This window comes from Gracilinanus agilis, chromosome 5 (assembly GCF_016433145.1).
Source record: "Gracilinanus agilis isolate LMUSP501 chromosome 5, AgileGrace, whole genome shotgun sequence".
NCBI lineage: Eukaryota > Metazoa > Chordata > Mammalia > Didelphimorphia > Didelphidae > Gracilinanus > Gracilinanus agilis.
The window spans coordinates 95,074,065-95,090,295 of record NC_058134.1 but is presented as its reverse complement, the minus strand read 5'-3'; the positions used below and the strand labels follow the sequence as shown (position 1 = coordinate 95,090,295).

The 16,231-nt window shown below is 38.7% G+C and overlaps 1 pseudogene; it reads right to left on the bottom strand.

Annotated features, from left to right (window-relative positions):
• Positions 1 to 1,163: 1,163 nt before the first annotated feature.
• LOC123250487 lies at positions 1,164 to 2,320 on the bottom strand (annotated as a pseudogene).
• Between the last annotated feature and the right edge of the window lie 13,911 nt (positions 2,321 to 16,231).

Here is a 16,231-nt window from a genome sequence, read left to right as displayed (position 1 = left end):
AATTAAAGGGATATGCTATATATGGGGATATATTTTTCATATAATCATAGATTTAAAAGCTTCCACCTGGAGAGATCGTAGATCATAGATTGAGATCTGGTTAGGAACCTTACAAAGCCTTTTATTCCATCCTCTCATTTTATGGATAACAATATAAGTGACTTGACCAAGGTCATATTGGTAACCTTGGATTAGGTTAGAATATTAGGATAGAAATCAAGAAATCAGAGCCCTAGGTTCTCTGACCCTAAATCCAAAAAACTTTAAATTGTACCATTCTGTTTGGCAATGCTACCTGTTCCAATTCCCTACTTTGGGTAGATTAAATGTTTTTTAAAAAAATGTTTACCCCGATTTTACAGATGGGGCATCTGAAGTCCAGCAGGGCTTCAGGTCAATATCTTGTTATGGTAAAAAAAAAAAATTAAGCAACCAAAACAAAACATATTTCCCAGATATGCAGAGCAGCCTGGTAGAAATGACCAAGTCAGTCAATAGGAACTTATTTAAAGAGTTTATTGTGTGCCAAGCAAAGAAAACTATGAATGAATGAATCACCAAAAATAGCCCCAAACATTTATTTTACTTATTAAGTACTTATATGCTCAGGCAGTAGGGATAGAAATAAAAAAGTGAGACATTTCCTGTTCTGAAGATGCCTACAACACATTTAAGAGCATGGAGATCTGGGTTAAAGAAGAGTCTAGGAAGGCACAGAGAAGGTAAGTTGACCTATAGGACAGCCAACTGATACATCCTACCTAAAAGCACTGGTAATACTGATTTGATTACTGTGCATAGTAATCGAAGTTCACGGCAAAATTTGCCTTATTCATTGATAGTCATGAACCATACAGGAGCAAAGGGAATATATGTGTATATAACTGGGCTAAGCAGTTTACAATATTACCTTTGTGAATGTGAAATCCCCTACCCCGTCATGATTACATTAGTATCATCACTTTCTCACCCATGTTTTCCTAATCCAGTTATTTTCTGACCAGTTTTTCTTCATCCAGTTATTTTGCAATAGCTGATATAACTTTTTTTTTACCCTATGCTTTATTATGTAAAATTGTTGGTCAAATTCACCCATATATTTGCACACCCATATAGTTGTTTTTTTTTTTTTTTTTGCACTGAACGTGATGACTTTATTGATAGGACTATGCTCCTCCCCCCACTACAGGGGTGCCTGGGGCAGGGATGTGAAAAGGGCATGGGATCCCCAGCACAGGGACATAGGTTATTATGGATGTGGGCTCCCCACTGGTGGAACTACTCTTTTTTTGGCTGGGGATGAAGATCCATCATGGCTTTCCACTTTACTCCTTGGTGGCCATGTACTTCATGAGGTCTACTACACAGTGGCTGTAACCATACTCGTTGTCATACCAAGAAATGAGCTTGACAAAATGGTCGTTGAGGGCAATGCCAGCGCCAGCATCGAAGGTAGAAGAGTGGGTGTTGCTGTTAAAGTCACAGGATACTACCTGGTCTTCTGTGTAGCCCAAGATGCCCTTTAAGTTCCCCTCTGCAGCTTGCTTCACCACCTTCTTAATATCATCATATTTGGCAGCTTTCTCCAGGCAGCAGGCCAGATCCACCACAGACACATTGGGAGTAGGAACACGGAAGGCCATGCCTGTGAGCTTCCCGTTCAGCTCAGGTATGACCTTGCCCACAGCCTTGGCGGCACCTGTGGAAGCAGGGATGATATTCCGGGCAGCCCCATGCCCATCCCGCTACAGCTTGCCAGAGGGGCCATCTACTGTCTTCTGGGTAGCAGTAATGGCATGGACTGTGGTCATGAGTCCTTCCACAATGTCGAAGTTGTCATGAATGACCTTGGCCGAGGGGGCCAAGCTGTTGGTAGTGCAGGAGGCGTTACTGACGATCTTGAGGGAATTGTCGTATTTCTCATGGTTCACCCCCATCACGAACATTGGGGCATCAGCAGAAGGGGCAGAGATAATGACTCGCTTGGCTCCACCCTTCAAGTGAGCCCCGGCCTTTTCCATGGTGGTAAAGACGCCAGTGGATTCCACAACGTACTCGGCTCCAGCATCTCCCCATTTAATGTTAGCGGGATCCCGCTCCTGGAAGATGGTAATGGGTTTTCCGTTGATCACCAGCTTTCCATTCTCTGCCTTTACAGTGCCCTTGAACTTGCCATGGGTGGAATCATACTGGAACATGTAAACCATGTAGGAGAGGTCAATGAAGGGGTCATTGATGGCCACAATTTCTACTTCTTTGCAGCTGAATGTTGCCCTGGTCAAATCCGGCCAAATCCGTTGACTCCGACCTTCACCATCTTGTCTAAAGGATGCAACTGCAGCAGAGGATTCTGGCAGTGAGCTTGGGTGAAGAGCTGAGAGTCACACCCATATAGTTTTAAACCAAGTTTCCTTCACTTCTCCTTTTGTTTTATTTCCGCTGACTATATCTAATGCTTTGATTTAAGGAATACTTGTTTCAACCACTTAAAAAAATGTATTTTTAGCAACAAATTTATGGGTATATACAGAGGCCACTCACAAGGCTTGGAGTCTTTGGTCTTAACCAGAGTCTAGCTTTATTGTGAGACCTGCCCTCTCTCAATAAACCTACTTTGTTTTACATTTTGGCATCTCTGCTAATAAATTTTCACCACACCTTATTTGATCCTTACTCTTTGAGGTATGTGTTATTATTATTCCTATTCTACAGTTGGGGAAAGAGAAGCAAACAGAGGTTAAGAGACTTGCCCAAGGTCACATAGCTAGGAAATGGAGGTTAGATCTGAATTCTAGGCTTTCTGACTCTAGGACTAAGGCTTTATCCATTCCACTACCTACCTATCTCCAGGGTCAGGAGATAGGGCTTCTAGGAGTTATTATCCTTCAGAGTGACTCGGCATGTTGCTTCTCAACATGTCTCCAGCTGCCTTAGGGGTCCCAGGAGACAGAATAGACCTTGCCACGGTTGGCATTCCCCAGTATAAAATGTCAGATATCACTTCTTTAGCAGTTCTGTCCCTTGAAGCTTCTCAGGGACTACAGTTTTCCACAGCTCTTGAGTAGAATTGCTAACCCTCTTTTTTAGGCAAAAATAAAAACAAAACCAAAAAGTCTCTGTCATAGCCCTTGCAGTGGGCGACACTTTCTGAGTTTCCTTGTCAAAGAGACATTGCTTAATAATGGCTACCAGAGTTTCTCTACTCTAAAGCTTTTCCTTTGCTCTCTGGTTCCCGCTAGCCTCTAGTTCTAATGAATGCTATCATTGGATTGAGATAGGGTGACTTCACTCTGGTCTGGTATTCTCTTTTCCCCATCCCTGACAATGTTTTCTATGAATCGAAAAGCTTCCCAGAGCTCTTCTATTCCTCCCCAACTGTCTTTCAGGTTCCAAGAATCTGCATAGGAGCAGTTGTGAAGAGTTATTCAAATTACTTCTATGATGGTTTATTGGTTTGTGTAAGAGTTTAAACCTTGGTTACAGCTACCTCATAGAGCTATTATTGCAAGGATATGTTTAGATAGATAAGATCTGGGTTCTGGAAAGCCCCATTCCATGTCTCCAAGAAAGAGATTTCAGATTGCCATCTTGAGGTGGAGCAGGAGTTGGGGCTAGGCCTCATTTTAACTTTCTTACTTTTCTGCCTCCAGAATAAGTATCTGATAGAATCGTGTCTATCACATAGGTATCAAATGTCTCCAGTCTAGGGGTACAATGAATCTCCTTCTGGGGATTCTAAATAAAAACCATTTTCCTTGGTCATTCTGGATGCGAAGTGGTCCTGCCTCAGGGTAGGAAGGTAAGAGCTTATTCCCAAGCATCTTAACTCTCTTCTATCCCATGATTATACAAAAATTAATGATGTAGTTCCAAGCAAATAATAAAAGAGTAATCAGTGGGAAAGTTTCTCAGATTGTGGAAGACAAGGGAATATACAAGGGTAAATGATTGGCACTGCTAGGTAGTACAGAAGAAAGAGCCCCAGACTTGGGTTCAAATCCGACCTCAGATGCTTCCTAGCTATGTGACCCTGGGAAAGTCACTTAAGCCCAATTGCCTACCTTGCTGCACTTCTATCTTAGAACTGATACTAAGACAGATGATAAATGAAAAAAAAAAAGAGTAAATGGTCTCTTTTACTGAAGAGCAAGATAAAATCTCAACTTGATCAAAAAGAGAAGGCTTTCATCTTTTATAAAAAGCAAATTCTGGGGTTGCAAGCATTAGAAATCAATAGATGTACTGGGGGATTGGCTTTTCTCATACATGTGCAGCTCAGAGATTACTTAATTAGCCATTCAAAAGTTGTGTCTTCTCTCTACCTCTTCAACTTGTCTCTGTGTCTGTCTGGTCTCTCTGCTACACCTGAGGTTGCTTCCCACATGATGAGGGGGGGGGGAGGTTGGAAGGGACCCTGCAGTGAGCAGGGAGACCTAAACAATTTTAGGTTTACCTGAATTTTTGAAACCCTAATATTTTTGTTTTGTTTTTGTTTTTAATTTTAAACCCTTAACTTCTGTGTATTTATAGGTGGAAGAGTGGTAAGGGTAGGCAATGGGGGTCAAGTGACTTGCCCAGGGTCACACAGCTGGGAAGTGTCTGAGGCCGGATTTGATAAGCCCTAATATTTTTATATATATCCTTCTATATTAACTTTATTTGTTACAGGGCTAGGCAGTGGGGGTTAAGTGACTTGCCCAGGGTCACACAGCTAGGAAGTGTCTGAGGCCAGATTTGAACCTAGGACCTCCTGTTTCTAGGCCTGGCTTGCAATCCACTGAGCCATCCAGCTGCCCCCTTTTACCTGAATTCTTTTACCTGAAGAAAGAAAAAATTCTCACTACATTTGCTTCTCACACTAACCAGTTCATTGCTCTTCTCACAATGCATGTTTAAATGTCAATATGGTAAAAGCTCAATTATTTACTCTTACATATGGGAAAAACAGCATGATCTATAAAAACACATTTACAAAACCATGTCTATTGGACTTCAGAATGCACCAGTGGATAAGATGTTTTTTTCCCCAAAGAATTTACTTTCATAATTAGGCTAATACTAACATTAATCTATATTCTCTAAGTACTCATCAAAGGTGGAAGACTTTTGTAAGCTGGCCAAGGGAAACCATCCTAAGGCATTAGAAAAAACTCAGGAGTTAGCTTTCTGAAAAATTCTGATGATGTCCTTTATGCAACATATTGTGGTATATAGTAGAAAGAACAAGTTTTGGAGGCAGGTGAGAGTGTTTTAATCTCACCTGTGGGGCCTATTAGCTGTGTAACTACAATCACCTTTTAGGGGCTGACCTACCTCATTGTAAAAATTGGGCTAGTCAAACATCTGTTACATTAGGTGGTGCAGTGGATAGAGCACTGGACTTGGAACCAGAAGACTCATGTACATGAGTTCAAATCCAGCCTCAGATATTAGCTGTGGGACTGTGGACAAATCACTTATCAGTAATGTCTTATCAGTAAAATGAGCTGGAAAAGGAAATGTCAAACTATTCTAGTATCTTTGCCAAGGAAAACCCGAAAATGGGGTCAAGAAGAGTCATATGAGACCAAAATGACACAACATAATACCTTAGTGCCTTTCTCACGGCTTGTTCTGAGGCCCCAAAATGAATGTGTGTATAGAATACATTTTGCTAAGCCATAAATATCATCTAGTATTAAAATCCTAGGACCAGTTTACCTAACTTAAAGTATGCCTGTGTAAGCCACAAAGTCCCATATGATAGATATTTAATATTCAGACATATTATCTGTGTATATATTTACATATTCTTGTCATTTATGTTACCTGCTTATAGATTATATTCACTTACATGTTTATGTATTTATATTTTCATTTATATATTCATGTATTTATTTCTATATTTTTGTCACTTATCTTTCCAGTTATGTTTATGTTTATATTTCCATATTATAAAATATACTTATATAGCTATATAGTGTCATCATGTTACATATACAATACATAGATATTTAATGATACCAATATATATTATATCTAAAAGATATTTAATGATACCAAATGAAGTTTACAGTACACGTAAACTGAATTTAGTCTGAATGAAAACATGTAGTCTGAATTTAAATTCAATAAGCACAAGAAAAGAAGTCTTATTCTAGTCTCACCCCAACCTGATTAGGCATTTGTTCCGGGTGCAAAAAACTTAGTACCTTTTAACACAATTTTTTTTATAGCTCATGAAACATTCCCAGGCCCTAGCCCAGCATTAGCAGCTCACAGGAGAGCCACATTTACAGGCAAATTCCCCTCATCTGAAACTGGAAGCTTTGTTTTTTTTTGGTCCCACAGGATGACCCCTAGAAAAACCGCCCTTAGGCCAGCTTGTGAAGGAGACAGATTGCTAGCTAGCAAGACCTTTTTGTCCAAATTGCAGTCTCATTTGGTTTCAACTTTCTTTATGCCCCCAGCCTCTCCTTACTAAAGCCAGTTCTCTTTCTTGAGGATTGAGATAATAAATAGTGAATGGTACCTTTCTTTAGCCACCCAATTGATTAGCTTAAAATGATCTCACCTGTTTTGCATACCAGTGTGACTCAAGCTGATGTCATCACATCCAGTTAAATAGCCATTACTCCTGCTGGCAATCAGCACCCCTCGGAAAGATTCAGCTGGAGGAGATTCTAAAAAGCCTTTTGTCCTAAGCCCCTTCCCCCCCTCTTTTGGTGGTTGTACAATGGGCTTCAGCCTTGAGTTAATTAAGTCTCTGTTGACATATTAAGTCTCTGATTTTAAGTGGCCTGCATACAAACAACTTGTTAGGAATTAATGATCCACCCCTTCATTTCCAGTTTCTAATAAGAGGCTATCCTTTCAGAAGACGAAGACCAATGGAATAAAAAATTCTAATTCTAGTAAGTTTAAGATGCCTGTCAGTAAGGAGGTGAAAATAAGTGACTCGATTCATGGATCATTAGTAACACCTGATAGGTTATAGGATTTTTTTTTTTTTTACTTTTTCAGAACATTTGGACATCTGTCAATAATAATAGCTAATATTTGTATAGAACATACTGTGTGCTTCTTTACTGGGTACCATGTAAAGCCCTGTGCTAAATGCTTTTAAAATATTTTCTCAGTTGATCCTCACAACAGCCTGGAGAAATAGTATTATTCCCAATTTACAAAAGGGGAAACTGAGGCAGAGATTAAGTGACTTGCCCTAGGTCTCACAGTTAGTAAGGTCTAGCAGAAAGGCTAATTCTGCCAATGTGTAATTGTACTCAGCTGTATTGAGCAACAAAGGCAGAACTTTAAGACAGTTGAGGCTGTCAAGAAACTTACATTGTAGTAGATTGATTATTAATGCCATCCTGCCCCACAGTTGAAAGACACAATTAAAGGATTTGCCCAAAGTTATCTGACTAGTTAAATGGAATTTTTTTGAACTAGGATTGAAATCTTCTGAATCCCATTTCTTTTTCTTTACGTTATCTGCCTTTGCTCTACCCAAGACAGTAAATAACTCTAAGAAATCTCAGTTCTGGGGTAACTAGGTAGCACAGTGGATAGAATGCTAGACGTGGAGTCAGGGAGACTTGGGTACAAATCTGACCTCAGACACTTTTTAATTTTGTGATCCTGAGCAAGTCACTTAGCCCCAGTTACCTAGTCCTTGCTGTTCTTCTGTTTAAAATGAATACTAAGACAGAAGGTTTTAAAAAAAATCTTATTTATCCATGGGTCACATAATAACAGCTATAGCTAGCATTTATGTAGCATTTTATGGAGTGTAAAGCATATATATTATCTTATTTGATTCCCATTTTTCAGATGAAGAAATCGAGGCAGAAAGGTTATCTTGTTTGCCCAGGCTCACACAGGAGGTGTCTAAAGCAGGATTTAAACTTAGGTCTTCCTGACTTCAAGTCTAACAGTATCCTTTACAACATCTATATTAATCTATAAGCTTTAAAAATGTCCTGGTGTCTTCATTTCACTTTATTCTTTCCTATGAAAAAAAATATATTTTTTAGGAATAGATATTCAGTCCTAAGTCTTCTTGATTCTAGGTCCACACCCTATCCACTCTACCACCTAGCTGCCAAAACTCAGAATCTGGGGTAAAAATTGAGGCATCTGGGTGGCTCAGTGGAGAGAGGGCTGGGCCTGGAGTCAGGAAAACCTGAGTTCAAATCTGTATTCAGAAACTTACTAGCTATGTGACTGTGGGCAAGTCACTTCATTCTGCTTGCCTCAATTTCCTCATCTGTAAAATAAACTGGAGAAGGAAATGGCAGACCACTTCAGTATCTCTGCCAAAAAAACCCCAGAAAACCTCAGTTGGGGTCACCAAAAGTTAGACATGATTAAGACAACTGATTGATGACAACATCCAGTCTGGACTTGCCAAATTTTGGTGGATATAAGGACTAACTTAACCCTTCTCCTAAAGAAACAGCGGGTCTTCTTTTTTCTCCATTTCCCTCCCACCCCCAACATTTCCATTATACACCAAATATTCAGTGCATTCTCTTAAGCTAGCACAGACATCAGGTTCAATTTTAAAAAGCATCTGAAGTTAGAATAATTAATAAGTGTGAAATCACAGAAGCACATAAGAATAGAAAACATATACAATCAAGAGAAATTTAAGTTCAAATTCAAATTCAGCAAATGTATTCTTAAATGCCTAGTTTGAGATGTCTAATTGGGAATTTAAAAAAAAAAATCTCTTTGCAAGAGTCAGACAGAACTTTTGGAACAGGGCATTCCTTACCCTCTAAATTCCCACCATGAGATTCTCAACACTCTTGGCTGCTCCCACCCTTCACTCTGTACATATCTGTATTGACATGCTCCTCTGCATATGGTAAGCACGCTACTCAGTCAGCTAGTCAAAGGGCTGCCAGTTAAGTCAGAATAACCTTCCACCCACTCTTCAGCTGCTGTCTTATTTTACCCTGAGTTAATCATACCCACTCTGGCTCATTACCCAGGCAAATAAATTGATCATGTGCTTTAACTCTATAGTCAATTCAAAACCATGGGAAATTTCTTTTAGAATCTAACAGGAATTGAAACATGATACCAGTGTCATTGTTGGGGGAAGGTGGCACGGGCATGTTTTATAACCCTTTGCACTGACACGCTCCCTCATAGGGCTCCCAGGAGTGCCTGGCTGGCCTGGTAATTATCAGTCACTCAACAAGCATTCATAAAGTCCTTCCATGTGCTGAGTGCAGGGTTGGGCACTGATAATCATAACAGCTTGCAATTGGAGAGTACTTAGTTGTGTATCAAGGAACTTTCACATATATTTTCTAACTAGAGATAAGTAAGATAAGTTAAGCTGGGCAGGGAAAGTATTGGTCTCCTTATTTGACAAATAAGGAAAATGAGATACACTGAGAAAAAAATGATATTTCTGTAGCACAAGAGTGATGAAAATCAGGATCAGAGCTCTTTTACTAAATAATAATATGGGGAGTGCTTTGACTTCATTTTCTCAGAGTATGACTGACTACATTTCCCCCTTTGGATTCTAGAGGCACCCTTGAGAGGTTGCAGATGTCTTTCTTTCTGCTCTGGATCAAGAACTTTCTGATATGTTTCATTTCCCAATCCCTTTTAGTAGCCAGTCGTGAATGCCCTATCTAACTAATAAACATCAGCTTTTCCAAAGGAGATATTTACTTCAAAGATAGAAAGAACAGAAAAACAAACATTTCCTTCTCACTATTTCTCTTTTGGAGGAGAGTGAAATCTGACTTTGAACACGGCAATGCTCTCACCAAGTTTAGCATCACTGCTGAAAGAGTTATCTCAACCATCAGGTGGGCTGAGTCCTGAAAGATGCTCCTTTTCCCACAGGTCCTCAGAGCTGTACTGGTTGGCCACAAGCCCAGCCATGGATTCTATTTCTGGACCTCCTGGACACTCACTGTCTTGGCATTTTGAAATTTACAAGATTGGAGTCTCTAATCTCTTTTACCTAACACAGGAAAAGTAAACACCAAAGAGTAAATGGCTGTATCCCTACTGGTCTTGGATAGGGAGGGCAACATTTAACATTGTCTCTCTCTGTGAGACCACCAGGCTTGAAAGCATCAGATGAAAAGAAACAGGCTTCAGTAAACGAGTGCCTTTTGATTATACTTTAGTTTTAGCTACTCTGTAGCTACTCAAAAAGGTTTCTTTTTTACTACTTGGCTAATGGATGAGAATATACTTGAAGAACATAATCTGAACATGCTGTAATTGGACTGAGTTTATTGACCAATCTTGTTATATACTAAGGCTACTACTACTACTACTACTACTACTACTACTACTACTACTACTACTACTACTACTACTACTACTACTACTGAATCTACTACTAGTGCAACTACCACTAATTTGTAGAACCTTGACTAAGCAATGAATGATGTATAATGTGGGTTATATAGAGCAAATATTCCCTGCCTACTTTCAGCCAACCACATGTATGACTTGGCAAGTGGACATGGCAGAGATGATAAATTTTCTGCCTACTTCTGGTGATGTGGTAATACAGTGCTGAAAGTCATGATGTGGCAAAGTCTACCTGGTTTCTTGGGTACTTGCTTATCTAAGGACAATGATAAGGTGCATCACCGCTTTGCCCCCTAAAAGAAGAGGCAGCTTCTAGTTGGTCCTTTTGCAAATCCTTTAGACTTCTGGTACAGGAGCAGGGGAATGGGCCATATATTTTCTCTTCACTTTCTCCCACATAGACTCAACTAGATGAATTTGTACTTGGGTTTTAGCTGCCTTTTCTACCTTATATTTCCTTTTCTGATTAGGTGGTCCAACATTAGCCTAGAGGAGGACAAGTCCAAGCTTGGAGGTAAACTTTTTAATTCTAGAGGTCCTGGATCCAATGAGTGGAGCTGGCTAACTGGAGCAGGAGAAGCTTCTTTATTGGAGAGAATGATCAGTGACAAGAGGATTGGGTCAGACTTAGTTGTTTCACTATTGGACATGTGAGAGTTGTTTGACCAGTGCAGAGCCAAGGTGATATGTAAAATGCCTAATTAGCAGTCTTCAACATTGCTTTATTTTCTGTTAAACTTTGAGTATCACCCTCCAGATAAGGATATCTATAGTTATGTTGTCATTGAAGCCTGTTTTAAGTATTATTGTCATAGTGCTTATGTATTTTTGTATTGAAGCATTTGTTTTGTGTTTAAGGAAATTAATTGTCTAATACCTGATTTGTATTATAGATTGAGTTTCCCTTTTAGTGAAGCCACAGATGTGACCCTACACCTAAATTTTAAATAATTTGTCCTTCGAGTACCAGGGAAGTGAGTTTAATGGATTGATGAATGTGAATGAGCTTACATCTCTTATTAGAGACCAGCCTCTCTTAGAATCAAATCCAATTAGATTTCAGATTTAGGACCAGAGCAGGGGGCTCACTTAATTAAAAAGTGGATTTAGTAGGGAAGTGAATTTAGTACTTTGGCCCCTTTGGGCCCAGCAGGGGTTCCTGAATATTAGAGAGATAAATAGGGTAAATGGTAAGAAAGTCCAGCTTAGGGGGCAGCTAGGTGGCTCAGTGGATTGAGAGCCAGACCTTGAGATGGGAGGTCCTAGGTTCAAATCTGACCTCAGATACTTCCTAGCTGTGTGACCCAGGGCAAGTCACTTAACCCCCATTGCCTAACCCTTACTGCTCTTCTGCCTTAGGAACAATACAGAGTATTTATTCTAAGATGGAAAGTAAGGGTTTAAAAAAAAAAAAAAAGAAAAGAAAGTCCATCTTATGCTAGCTGTAGTCAAATATCCATATTAAAGTCAAGGAGGCAGGGCCCAAAATGATAAAAAAACAAATAGCAGAAAGAAATTAGGAATATATATATATATGGAATTCTTTATTCTCTTTTCTGAGTTTATACTTATAAAAAGGAATTCTTTATTCTCTTTGTCTATTTTGAGTTAACTCTTGGGGTTAAACAATAACTTAAGTACCCCTACTTAGTACCTCACAAGACATGATTAATTCTCCTTTGTCTACTTTTGGATTAAACCAACAAAAGCTTTAACTAGATGGAGGAGTTGCAAGTCACTTACTACAATGTGTGACAGCTCCAGAAACTTGTGAATCCTATGATCAGAGTTAACACCTTCAGAGGCCTTTGATAGGAGTTCATCCCTCCAGAAGGTGAGAACTGGTTTCCACAAACACTGCTCCCTGGTCAGTGCTAGCACCATAAAAGCCATGAATCCTGGTTGAAAGCTAATTAATCTCTGCCTGGATTAAGATAGGACAGATAACCTTTCTAACCCCCTCACATTTCTTCTTCTTTGTTGTTTCTTCTCTATTTGTATATATTTGTAAATAAATTTCTGACTTGAGATATAATAAATATTCGCAACCACATAATTTCATAAAATTATTGTTCAACCATTAAATTTAACCCTTACAAAATATATATAAAATTTTCAGGCTAGAGTCCAGTACAAATTTCCTTTTCATTGTTGTGGCTGGTTACATTAAAATTCTCAGGTATCTCCTCCCTCCACTCTTCTCCTTACACTAGAGAAGGTATCATTTGATTATATATATATTTAACTATGTCTTTTATGTTTCTAATCAATTCTTTCTTTGGAGTGGTATGAGTATTTTTGTATAAGAAATACTGATTTAAAAATGAGATTCACTATTACACGTGATTTTCAACTTACATGAAGGGTTTTGGAATGTATTAGTTGCATATAAACAAGATCCTATTATACTTCAAAAATCCTGAAGTCCATGATATCCTGTACTGCCTAGTATTTTCTCATTACTACTAAACAGATATAGTAGCCTCTGTCTTGTCTTGTAGCTTAAGTTGAGTTTGCTACCATGGGACCCCAACTCTCTTACCTAATTTCAAGCTCTAATCACCAGACATTTGCCTTTGGTTTGGATAAACACATCTTACCAGCATGCAATTCACTGGTCAACCATGAATGTGCTGTTACTGGATACTGAAGCATGTTATAAGGTGCCTCAGCACTATTGTTAATGATCATTTCTCTTGTCCCATTTCAAGGGGGAAAGAGAACCCTTTTTTCATTATTTTCAAGCTTTATAGGGCTTAATAAATGTTATTGATATCTCTGCATGATGTGGTTGGGAATCAAGAAAATTGGGCTCTGTTACTGATTATGCCACTAACTCGCTATGTCTCCTTGGGCAAGTCAACTAGTCTCTCTTGACCTGAATTCCATCCTCTGCCAAATGAGGGCATGTGCACAAATGATTTCTGAAGCCTCTCACTGAGACAATTCTGGAATTTGCAATTTTGCCTAAGGTCAGCCCAGCCGTTGCTTCAGCTGGAGTCAACTAAGGAGAAGAAGGACTTCAGTGTTCCAGAGCAACCATGTTAAATTCTGTTAGCCTAGAGCGTGTGGCAGTGTGTGCACTAATGTCACGTACATGCATATAGTCAGACAGATGGAGGAACAGAATGGTAATGATTGGGGCTTTTTTTTTAGTACCTATAATTTTTATTGGTTTTGGTCATAAAAATTTGATAAGAATTATTTTAACAATTATTTGGGGGATTTCACTTTAAAAATCCACACTTGAATATTAGCAACTTAAATCTACCCATGTGTGCAGACACATAGACACACACACACATATATACTTTCACACACACACACATATATATACACACACAGCATAGAAATGGGGATAGGGACTGGACCTGTGATTTCACTGGTATTATAGAACTGTCTGGTGATAAAACTACATCTATAAATGCAGTTTGGTGCGACTTCTAATCTTAGAAAATTGCCTAGAGAAATATGAGATTAAGTGACTTGCCCAGTCACGCAGCCCATATGACTAGAACCCAAGTTCCTTGGCTTTAAGACAGCCTCTCTTATATACTGCCCCTATTGGGTATATACACATACACATACACCACAATTGCTTCTGTAAAGGTAGCATGTTATGGTAGAAAGCCAAGTTCTAGCCCTGCTTCTTACATGTAGAGATTAAGTGATCCTGGGCAAGTCATCCAACTTCTAAGTGGACAAGGCAATTTTCTAAGACTAAAAGTTGTCTAGAATGTGTCAAGTTGTATTGGTAGAAACAACTTCCTCATCACAGAGTTCTTTATAGCAGTGAAATGACAGATCCAGTCCCTCTCCTTATGTATGCATATATATGTATGTAAATTTCTAAATGACCTGACCTGTAATTTTGCTGGAGCAGGTGGGAACTCCTGGTGAGGGACCCCCTTTCCCAATGCAGATCAGCAACTGTTCTGCATCTCATAATCTTAGAGTACCTGAGGCATTAAAAGATTAAGTGACTTGACAAGCAAGTGTCCAGAATCATTTAGTAATGTATGAGAGGCAAGACTTGAACCTACATTTTCCCATTGTTCAGAAGACAGTGTTCTACATTAATAGGATGAGGAGCTAGTAAGCATCCTCACTTGATGGCAACTGTCCATCTACCCCTTCTTTGTTCATCGTTCAGCCATTTTCAGTAATGTCTGATGTTTTGTGACACCATTTGGGGTTTTCTTGGTGAAGATGTGGGATGGTTTTCCATTTCCTTCTCTACCTCATTTTACAGTTACAGGGTTAAGTAACTAGCCCAGAGTCATAAGTGTTTGATATCTGATTTGTACTCAGGAAGATGAGTCTTCCTAACTTCAGGTCTGCTAATCTATCTATTGTGCTACCTAATCGCACCAGGTTTTCCTGACTCAGAGGCTAATTCTCCAGCCAATTTATGCATATACAAATGTAACATGTATTAATATATAATCTATAAAATTTATACAATGTAAATGTGTGCATGTGCATATACCTTTTATATATACATAAATAATACCCACACATATATTACCTATAGCATACTTCTCATACATAGGTCCCCAGAAATTGTTGTCCCAGGTTCAAGAAAGTATATGGATATTCTGTGTCCAGGGATACATACACTCAGAATGATAGTTGACATACTTACTTTTTTTCTAATAAACCAGAAGACAAAATTATTTTATAAAACAGCATAATAATAAATTTGTAATATACTATTCCTCTATTGAAATGGAGCCTACTTTATCATCTACATATTTATAGATCTTTATATCTATATCTATATCTATATCTATCTGTCTGTCTGTCTATCTATCTACTACCAGAGGAGAATGAGAATTGGTATGTATCACAAATGAGGGGCTAACTTAGAGAAATACAGATAGAAGGGAAATTTCCTCTGACATGTCATCACAATCCTTTTATTAGTCCTGTTCCTTAGTTGGTCTACTCTCTCGGCTGATCTTATAGCTCTGCTGGGCTTGCTGGGTTTTCTCCTTACTGGCCATAGCATTCTTCTGGTGGCTGTTTCTTGTGAGGAATACACATTGTTTCACTGTTCTCTTATCTCTTCAGATCTAACCAAACCATATTAGCCTCCTTGAGATAAGGTATAGTGGCCAAAACCTCTCCCAGAGAAGTGCAGGTCAACAGCTCTTTAATTATAACTACCACAGTCATCTAACAAAAACTAATCAGAGAATACCCAGGCTAAGATTAATTCTTTCTAGTTATATCTGGATAGAAATCAGTGTACTTTGTTACAGATCTAAGTGGAGGTTCAGATGATCTGAAATATTTTACAAGTTATCTCTGGCTTAGATACAAATTAATTTGAGCTGGAACAAATGGTAGACTGCGGAGGCAAAGTCAGTTAGTCAGTAAACATTTCTTATGCATTTACTGTGTGCCTAACACTATACTAAGTGCTAAGTTAAAAAAAAAAGGCGAAGACAGTTTTTGGTCTCAAGGAGTTCACAGTCTAATTGGGGAAACAACATGAAAACAAATGTATATAAACATGATATATACAGGCTGAATTGGAATCAGGGCTCTTTAGTTAGTCAGGCAGTCAATCAATAAACATTTATTAAGTACTTATTATGTGCCAGATTCTATGCTACGCTCTTTACCCATCTAACTCCAACTCTGTCTTTATTATGCATATCTGTCAATAGCAAAACCTTATTTTTTAATGTTGTACAGTATTCTGACCTCAGCCTCCCTTCAGATAAAATGTATAAGCATTCATATTCACTTATATTCATCCAAACACCAGAGTTCCTCTACTCCAAAACCTAAAGCTTCAGGTCATACAGAACTACTTGGTTACTTAGATGGAGATCTAAGTTGCATAGTTGAAACTATTCATGTAGGCATGCTGCTTCATTTACCCAAA